Source organism: Elephantulus edwardii, unplaced genomic scaffold (genome assembly GCF_000299155.1).
Source record: "Elephantulus edwardii isolate Elephantulus edwardi_28Jun2011 unplaced genomic scaffold, EleEdw1.0 scaffold00013, whole genome shotgun sequence".
In the NCBI taxonomy this organism is placed as follows: Eukaryota; Metazoa; Chordata; class Mammalia; order Macroscelidea; family Macroscelididae; genus Elephantulus; species Elephantulus edwardii.
Genome location: NW_006399763.1, coordinates 24,335,297 through 24,345,367, shown reverse-complemented (window position 1 = coordinate 24,345,367; position 10,071 = coordinate 24,335,297).

The following is a 10,071-nucleotide window of genomic DNA, read 5'->3' as shown; positions in this document are numbered from 1 at the left end:
TAGTATGTCATCTTTCTATATCATCCCAGATTCCCCTTTAAAAACCTTTCTGTCCTTGTTTTCAGATGAAGCTGAGCTCCTTTCTTAGTTCCAGGTATTGGCATGTGACCTGCAAGCCTACTTGTGTCATTAGCATGGGATATTTGATGTTTTATTTTCCTCTAAGAACTTTTAAATTATCTAAGCTCAAGATATGTATGTCAATGATTTAAAGGCTTAAATTTTTGTTGTTGAAAATGTTAAAGCTAGCAAGTTTTCATTTGACGGAATTATACTATTCATAAGAAGCTCAGCTTGTATAATTAGTAGGATTTTGGGCAGCTAACCAAAAGATCCACCTTTCAAATCTATTGCTATTTCATAGGTAAAGATCAGTAGTCTCTTCCCCTAAATATTGACCTCCTGGAGAAATTGATGAATGCTATCTATGAGTTGAAATCAAGTCAACAGCACAGGTCTTGGCTTGCAGTTAAAAAAGTTAATATGGCAATAAGAGAGATGCAAATCAAAACCACAATGAAGTACCATCTCATTACAGGAAGAGTGGCAAAGTTTAACAGGGTAGCAAGTAATAGATGTTGGAGAGGACGTGGTAAGAAAGGAACTCTTTGTTGGTGGGATTGTAAAATGGTGCAACCATTCTGTAAGGCAGTTTGGTGCTTCCTCAAAAAGCTGAACATAGAAATTCTATATGACCCAGCTATTCCAATGCTTGGAATATACCCCAAAATATGAGAACTTAGGTTCAAATGGAAACTTGTACACCAATCTTCATAGTAGCATTATTCACCATGGCAAGAACATGGCAACAGCCCAAATGTCCAGATGCAAAGGAATGGGTTGAGAAGCTGTGCATTCATACAGTGGAATGATGGTACATAACATGCAGGCGCAATCATTTTGTAAATTACTACCTAACTTGGGAGGGACTGGAGAGCATTATGCTGAGTGAACTACCTCAGTCTCTCAAGGACAAATACTGTATTAAACCATTATTGTAGAATGAGTATGAGGATACAAGGAGGGTGGGAGGGTGGAAATAGAGGGGTGAGGATTGCGGGGAGGGTGTTAATCATAAGATTGCACAATTTGATGAGTGGGTGGTGTGAAGGAAATGGGAATGATCTTTTGTGAAAAACAATTTATCCAAACTATGTAAATAAATCAGAATAAGATAAAAATGAAAAGGAAAAGAGAAAAAAAAAGGGGGGGGAAGAGGAAGTACAGCCAGAATGTTCTGAACATATCAGAAAGAGTCAGTCCTAGGAGAAAGAGGTATTGAGTGAAATGAGATGGATTGGCATGGAACATTTTGAATCACACAATCATATGCTCTAATATGCTGAAAATGAAAAGGTGAAGAAAAATGAGGCTGTTTTCATAGTTACAAAAGTAATTTATAGATCTAGTAATACTATGTTATGAATGACAGGATAATATCCATACACATAGGATGTACAGTAAAATATCACTGTCATTCAAATATATGTACCAACAACCAGAGCCAAAGAGGAGTAAATAGATTTCTACCAACATTTTCAATCAAAATTGATCAAACATACAATTATGATGCATTAATAATAATGGTGATTAGAATACAGAGGTTTGGAACAGGGAAGAAGGATAAGTAATTGGAAAACATGCACTTGATGACAGAAATGAGGCTGAAGATAGAATGACAGAATTTTGTATAACCAATGATTTATTCATTGCAAGTGCCTTTTATAAGAAACATAAACAAAGACTATACACATGGATTTTACTTGATGGTATGCACCAGAATTAGATCAATTATATCTGTGGAAAGAATCACTGGAAAAATGATGATTCTCATGTTCATGGCAGTATTGCCCAGTGCATATTTTGAATTGGTTTGTGTGTGTGTTCTTAACTATATTGTTCCAGTTGCTCATTTCTATAAATTCTTCTAAATCATCAAGCAATTTTTAATTGTTGCATATCTTCTGAGTCCTTATTAATCTAATATCACATTTGAGGTATAATTTAATTGTCATTGAAATGGGATTAGATGAAAGAAGGAAGGCAAGTAGTGTAGTCCAGTTACATATCTTGAAGAAAATCTTAGAATGGGGATTTCTGAAATATTTGCAAATAATTCTTGAACGTGGACAGGTTAAATGTAACTTTAGTACAACACTATAACAGAGTAATTCAAAGTCATGATTATACCAACTTTGAAATGAAGTTGTTTTTCCTGCCAACTTTATACTCTATAAACGAGATTAGTATTGCTTTTATTTCCATGAATAAAAACAATTTTACTTTTATTTGTTTGCTTTGGGTTTTTAGTTAGAGGTTGTGTTATATTTGCTAATCCCCATTGACACAACTACTATGACCATGAGCTTGAACATAACAGAGATCATGAGGGTAGTGTAGGATTGAACAAGGTTCAGATCTATTGTTCATAGAGTCAATACAAGTCAAGTTGTTATAAAGGTACCCAAGAACAACAGTCATGTTGCAAGTTAGATTAATATCAGACAATACTTTTTAAACTTCCAGAAATCAACTGCACATAGTTATACAATCAAATTTCCCCAAAATGTTTCTTATATATCACAATAGTTGAAAAGCAAGTCTAAAGTATGTTGTGGTAAAATTTAGATACCTTAAAATATTTGGATCATTCACTTTGGGCCTCTAAGCAAAGAGACAAGGTTAAGAAGAGTGTCAAGTGTTTGAAGATTATAGGATGAAACCTCAGGTTGTCCAAATCTCTCTTGATTTTTTCCTGTTAATAGCCCTCCTAAGGGATTACTGGGACTGCAGGTTACTAGTATCTTAATCCAATAGAAGGAACGTGTAAGTAAGATGAAGCATGAGAACTTCTTCTACTTAAGGAGAAGCAAAGGACTCTGGCAGCAATTTTAAAGCTAGTGATGTACTTCAGGGGAATCTTTTTCCAGGGGGTCTATTGAACTTTGTGAAGAACTCTGCTTTGTTGATTTCTCAGCCCAGTCTTTGTACTGTTAAAGAGAATACAGGACATCACCAGAGTACTCAGGTTAATAAGTCCTTAACCTGGCTATGATTTTTACTGTTACTGTGCTCTTCTGAGCTTTTACTGATTCATAGTGATTGTATGTACAACAAAAACAATCTCCATTTCTATATCTTCTTCACATTCATTGTTCTATTTGAGTCCATTGTTGTAGCCTCTGTGTCAATCTATCTCACTGAAAACTTCTTCCTCTTATTCCTTTAATCTTCTTTTTACCAAGCAAAATATTAAAAGTCAGAGACTGATACTCTTGAGTATATGTCACAATTATACAAGGCAAAGTCTCAATATGCTCAATTCTAAGGAAAATTCTGATTGTGTTTCTTTCAAGAACAGGTGTGTCTTTTCTTCTGGCAGTTCATAGTATATTCAAGATTCTTTGCCAACACTATATTTCAAAGGATTCACATCTCAGGTCATCTTGACTCATGGTCAAGCTTTTGCGAGCATATGAGGTGATATTATAGTACAACATAATCCTTAAAATAACAAGTTTGATTTTAACACTTCACAGATGTCTTTTGCAGCAGTGTTGCAAACTGTAATATTTAATATAAAATTATGAGTGCTGTTTCTATGGATGTTGATTGTGAGTTCAAGCAAATTGATTAAAAACGTCAATAATTTTAATAGATATCTATCACCATGTTGCTTAATATCCACTTGTGACAGTTTTATTTTTAATGGTGAGATGTAATCCATGTAAATGCCTGAGCCATTCATTTTCATCAATAGAAATGTCAGGTTCTCCTTGCTGAAGTAAGTAGGCCTTACCTGAAGCAAATAAGGTCTTAACCATCTTTATATCACAGGTTATTAATGATTCTTCCTCTAATTGTGATGTCAATATTCCTCTTCCCCCCCCCCAATATCCATGGGCACTTTATTACAGATCTGAGAGAAAGCAGTGAAATCCTTCTCAGAGACTGTCTCCTAGACACTAACTCACTTAATGATGCGCTTTTGTTAGTAAAATTAAAGAATTTCTACATTTGGGAAAAATTCACACAGGTACTAGTAAACAGGCAATTTACAAAAGTGTCAACACATGACTGAGAACAACAGACCCTGAAAAGACAAAGGATATCTCAGGAAAGGTGCACCTCCCCTCCTGGCAAAAGGACAGTTTAAGATACAATTTACATATGGCTGGGGAAAACAGTTTCAAAGAGATAACCACTGATCTAGAAGAGATGCATTTCCTCTCCAGTTAAACAGACAGATTCAATTACTTTACATCACTAAAAAAAGCAAACAAAGACTCCTAAGGCAAAGTAACTAGTTTTGCAGGCTGGAGAAAACTGAGGTCAGTTTTACAACCATACAACTATAGTTTTATAAAGGATGCATATTTAGAGAATTCTGAATTTATTAATACTACATCATCATTCCCCTCTCTTTTTATATCCGTCTGATATTTGTAAGACAAACATCTAGGTTGATTCTTGTGGGAGTTGGACTTCTTTACAAAGAGAATGTCTTTTTAAAATTTTATTTGTGGGTTTCCCACTTGAGAATAAGTGCACACACACTCTCTGGCTGCTTCATGCTGAACTAGGTCTTTGAAATGAAGGGGACAGGGAGCCCATTTTAACTCTTTACTGGTGACCTTGAGTTCAAGCTGCATGCTTTCTTGTTCAGTTAGGAGATATTTTTATGGTGTTTTTTGCCCTCTGAACTGCAAGATACCTAGTAAACAGGTAATGCAGACATAAATTATAAAACAAACATCAGGAAGTGAAGGAGGAGTATTGCAGACTGAGAGGCTTTTCTATTTGCCTTCCCTCTATGATTTAACAAATTAGTAACACTTTAGTGACATTCTAATACACAGAAACAACATTAAATAATTACTATGACTTGTCTGTGTGACAGTTAAGATATTATTTTTGTTAGCTGTTGAACTTTTCAATTATGGTTAAAGGCTCAAGTTCTGGGTTTATATTTTTTACTTCTTAGAGTTAAAGAGTTACAAGTAACTACACTGATGCACCATACTAAATTTACTAGATTTTACTAATTTTAAGTTACATGAAATGTTAACTTTTAGAACAGAGATAATTAAGGAGGAGGGAGCATTTTTCTACTTGTGAGGTTGAGTCCATTGAAAGTAACTGGCTGAATTTTAAGGATCCGTCCACCTTTGCTTCCTTGCTGGCAGTCTTATTTCTGGAACAAGGCTCAGGGTCTCAACAAGATTCAGTGCTCAGGTTACCAGGAAAGGGAGCAAACCCAGAGAGAACAAACTTGTGAGTTACAAAGAAAAAGTTTCAGAGGTGTTACTTAATGGTGTCCTAAAGGAAATGGAGGAAAGTGGCTTAGATCAAGTTTCTCATACATAATTTTATGGGTTTATATTAAGCCTACTTCTGGTGCTGCTTTAATTCAGAGCAAGGCTAAAGCAATCCCTGAGTGTACTAGAAATGTGTTTCCTGACAGAGCTCAGCCCTCTACTTTAGTTCCATCGTCACTCTAAAGGCTTTTAGAAACACAAATTTGATCTTCTACTTCTCCAGGTTCAAGCATGGCCTATGAGAGACTTTCACTCACATGTTCGGGGCTTTACCAAAAAAAAAAAAAAGTTACTTGTGCAGGCAGTCTTGTTTTAAGACTGACTATCTTAACTGGGCAAACACATGTAGGAAGAGTTATTTTTTCTTCCTGTTTTTCAGTGAAGAACTCCGGGGTTAGAGTTTCAGAAAGAACTAGTTCTTAGGTCTTTCTGAGACCTTGTACAGTCACTGTTGCCTGAGATACTTGGTGTGTGCATGAAAGATGCAATGGGGATGGAGTCATTGACAAACCACATTGAACTTCCTCCCGCTCTGGCCCCTTTGGCCCTCTTCAGATGGGTCAGCAAGCTCAGTAGTCCTTCCAGCTGGAAAGCAGTTCTTCTAAAGAGGGACATCCCTAGGACTTAGATAGGCCTTCTTCTTCTAGTGTCCTTTCTGTTTGTAATATATATTCTCCCTTATGTCTATTTGGTGTCCTTTTTCCTTTTGGAGGTTTTTCATAGAGTCCCACTATCTAATCTTTAATGGTATTTCAAAAGACAGCATTATCTAGAGGTGTCTGGCATTCTCAGTTGTTAAATACCTTGGATGTGATATTGATTGAATATGCTGAGTTGAGTTTGTGCCAATGGCTCTTCTTGTGTAGTCTTCTCATAATGTCAAGAAATATTCTGGAAAACAAAAGTCAGGTTAATCATTAAGACTCCAACAGAGTTTTCTGAGCCATGTTGCGTGTACTTACGGAAAGCTTGGTGCAGCATTTCAAAAACTGGAAAGAGTTTCCGTTTCGTTGCTGTAGAAGGGCTCTTGTCATTTTCAGGCTTGGAGCTTCCTTTCTTATTCTTGGCCATAGAGATTGTACTTTTTGCGCTGCCCCTGCCATAGGCTTTTTCTATTTGAATGCCATTTAGGCTTAGTGAAGCAATTCTTTTAGAATAATAACTATGAAGGCAAGCTGCACCTATTTGTCTCTTCTTTTCACTAGCCAGAAACTTGATTAAAAAGCTTGAATTTCTGCTTACTTTATGAAGAAAATAATGATTATTAAATCAGTTATTTTTACTTTGACTGATCTGAGGCAGAGAAAAGAGAAGTTCTTCATTATGTCTTTGGGTTGTCCATAAATGTTAGAGTAGCTGGATATCTACTTGAAAGGGTATTGTTTGGCCTTGTTCTGAGCAGCCCTGGCCAAAAGGATGTAAAGTAAAAAAAAAAAGTATCTTGGCCACTTTTATTCACTTCTCCTCGTGAGTGACCCTTACTTTAGGAAGTTTCACTTGTATATCAAAAACCACTGGCTTGATTTAGGCACTATCTGAAAATTTACACCTTCTTTCTTTTTACCTTCATTTAAGCAAGTGCCCTCACTATTTTCATTTTTATGGTATAGAAAAATGAAGACCAATGTGTACAGATCTTGATTTCTTTGACTTCTGGTGAAACAATGTTACTTGCTAAATAATTTAAGAATCTGTACAAACACTATTTTTCTCCCACCAAAACCGAAATAAAATGTTGTTTTTGTTATGTGCCGTCGAGTCGCTTGCGACTCATAGCGACCCTATGTACAACAGCCCTAAACTCCACTCCGTCCTGTGCCAATCGCACTATCTCTGACACTCCCATCCCAATTATCCCAATCACTGCATCAATTCACCTCATAGAGGGCCTTCCTCTCCTGCGCTGTCCCTCCACCCTCCCAAGGACCAGTCTCTCCTTACAACATGTCCAAAGTATGTTAGATGGAGCCTCAGAATCCTTGCCTCCAAGGAGCCGCCTGGTTTAACCCTTTCCAGGATGAATCTGTTTGTTTTTCTAGCAGTCCATGGTATTCTCAATACTCTTCTCCAGCACCACAGCTCAAAGGCATCAAGGCTAAATTTTTATTGAAATAAAAATATTTTATGGCTAAGGATAATATTAGCAAACAGGCCAACAACACAGGATTCTTTTCTAACAAACTTTTTATCGGAATGGAAATTTTTCTTCTTACTTTTGAGTAATAATCTAAAACTAAATGAACAAAAGAAAGTGTTAATACATGTCTAATCCTTGGATGTGATACAGGTATACAATCATCAGATATAATACAACTTTTACTTAGATACAATACAGGTTTTACTCATCAACTACAACTTCTACTCATCAAATACAGCACAAGTTTTACTCATTAAGTACAATGCAGCTTCCACTCATACAATCAGATCTGATGCAGGCAAGCACCAGAGTGCTATAAAGAACAGAGAGTTTCTGCTTCCATTCCTACAGGTTCCTGCCTACAGTATGACTGAAACCAACACAGGTACAACTATGCAACAGGTACAGACTTAGGTATATAACCAGAAAACAATCACTTTAGTGAAACAAGTTGAGCTAGAGTTGTCACTCTTACTCTTACAAATTTGGAGTAGGCTGCTCATGCCAACCCACTCCCAGGTTGGAGTAAGCAACTCACTCTCAGGTAGCTGACTATTAGGCATATATGCACATTCTCCAGGGATGGCCAAAACAGACAGAAATTTTACCAACTGTCCAGTTAGCAGATAAAGTACATGGATTCATGAAAGTGATGGAAGATGCCAAGAGTTGGTCTTTCAAAGATCTCTTGAGACAATAGATTTCAGTGGTGCCTTTGGATGTTTAAGATACCTGCTCTTGGGATCCTCCTATCTACAAGATTCAGAATTCCCTGACAAGTAAAAACAAAAGTTTCTTTTCGCTTACCAGGTGAGTCTGAAGTTCCTTTTGTGGTTGTGAAAATGTTACTGAACACAAGGTGTTCTTTCCATAATTAATTGTCAGTAAGACAGACGATTATAATATTCATAGGCACTTTATTACAGATCTGGGAGAAAGCAGTGAGATCCTTGTCAGAGACTTCCTCCAATGTCATGTTCTTCTTGAATGGCTTATTTGCTCAGCGTACAGATTGAGTAAAGAAAATGAACGGCTACAAGTATTGTTGTTGTTGTTGTTGTTATGTGCCGTCAAGTCGTTCGCGACTCATAGCAACCCTATGTACAACAGCCCTAAACCCTGCTCTATCCTGTGCCAATCTCATTGCCTCTGACACACCCATCCCGATTACCCCAGTCACTGAATTAATCCACCTCATAGAGGGTCTTCCCCTCCTGCGCTGTCCCTCTACTCTACCCAGCATGATGTCCCTCTCCAAATACCTGTTTCTCCTTACAACATGTCCAAAGTATGTCAGACGAAGCTCCCGAATCCTTGCCTCCAAGGAGCAGCTGGTAGTACACGTGTTTTCCGACTGTCAACTATTTCGTATCCTCACTTTGTTTGACTTCCTTCTCTACACATAGCTTCCGCATGAGCACAAGTGTTTTAGAGTTATAATTTTTCTAAATATGTTCGTAATTTGTTATGACCCACAGAACTGAATAATTTTACATACTTAACAAAACAAAGGTAAATATAGTTATGGTATTATTTGCTTTCCCTTTCATTCCATGTCTTATTTGGAAGCAGGTTTCAATATTGAGAAGTTCCTTATTAATGAACTGTGGCACTAGTCTGTTTGTGTGTGTTGTTTGTTTTGGGGGGTTTTTTTTGTATGTTTGTTTTAGTTATCTTCAACAAAATTTTAATTATGTATGATAGGAAATTAATAATATATTTTTAAATAATTACCCCTTTTATGGTTAACAGAGATATAGTTCTATTTCAGTTGGTTGGTTCTAAAAATATAATGACTAGAGATGACAGAAGGAGAATTGATGCCTTTGAGCTGTGGTACTGGAGAAGAATATTGACTATACCATGAACTGCTATGAATATGAATAGGTTTATCCTGAAGAGGGTTAAATCAGGCTGCTCCTTGAAGGCAAGGATTCTTCCTCTAACATATTTGGGTGCTTTTTTTAAATTTATTATTATTAATTTTAATGAAAATTTACAGAGATTTTGGATTTCCATTCAGTCATTGCTGCACTTTTCTCCCAGCCCACTCCTCCCCTCTAGTTAATTCTTTTCTCTGAAAAGTAAGAGAAATTCTTTCATTGTTACACAATCCCTCCTCGCAAGTCCACTCCACTATGCAGCCTTCATTCTGAACACCTGTCATGACAATAATACCTACTCCAATCCCGATGCCACAATCATTTTCATAGAGTTTAAAATCAGCTATGAGCTGGAAGCCTCGTGTTTAAAGCAATCAGAGCCTGGTCGGTGGGACATTGTATTTAAAAGTCAGCGTTAATTGTGCTTGGGGAGAATATTGTTATAAGTGTTACAGCACCTGTTTTCCTTTTGATGTATTAAGATAACTTGGGATTGCTGTGATTCTGAAAGCTGTGCTACTGGTGTGTCAAATGCCTTAATGGTTACCCAAGGTGGGTAGGTTTTTCTGGAGTTCCCTGATAAGTACAAACTAGAAAGAAAGATTGACAATATAATTCTAAATACCAGGCCTTTGAAAACCCTATGAACATTTGAGGAATGAGGATAGTTCTAGTAGTGTAGCAGTAAAGCCCAGATTGGAGGTCAGTTGAAATGAGGTAAAATAATAACAAA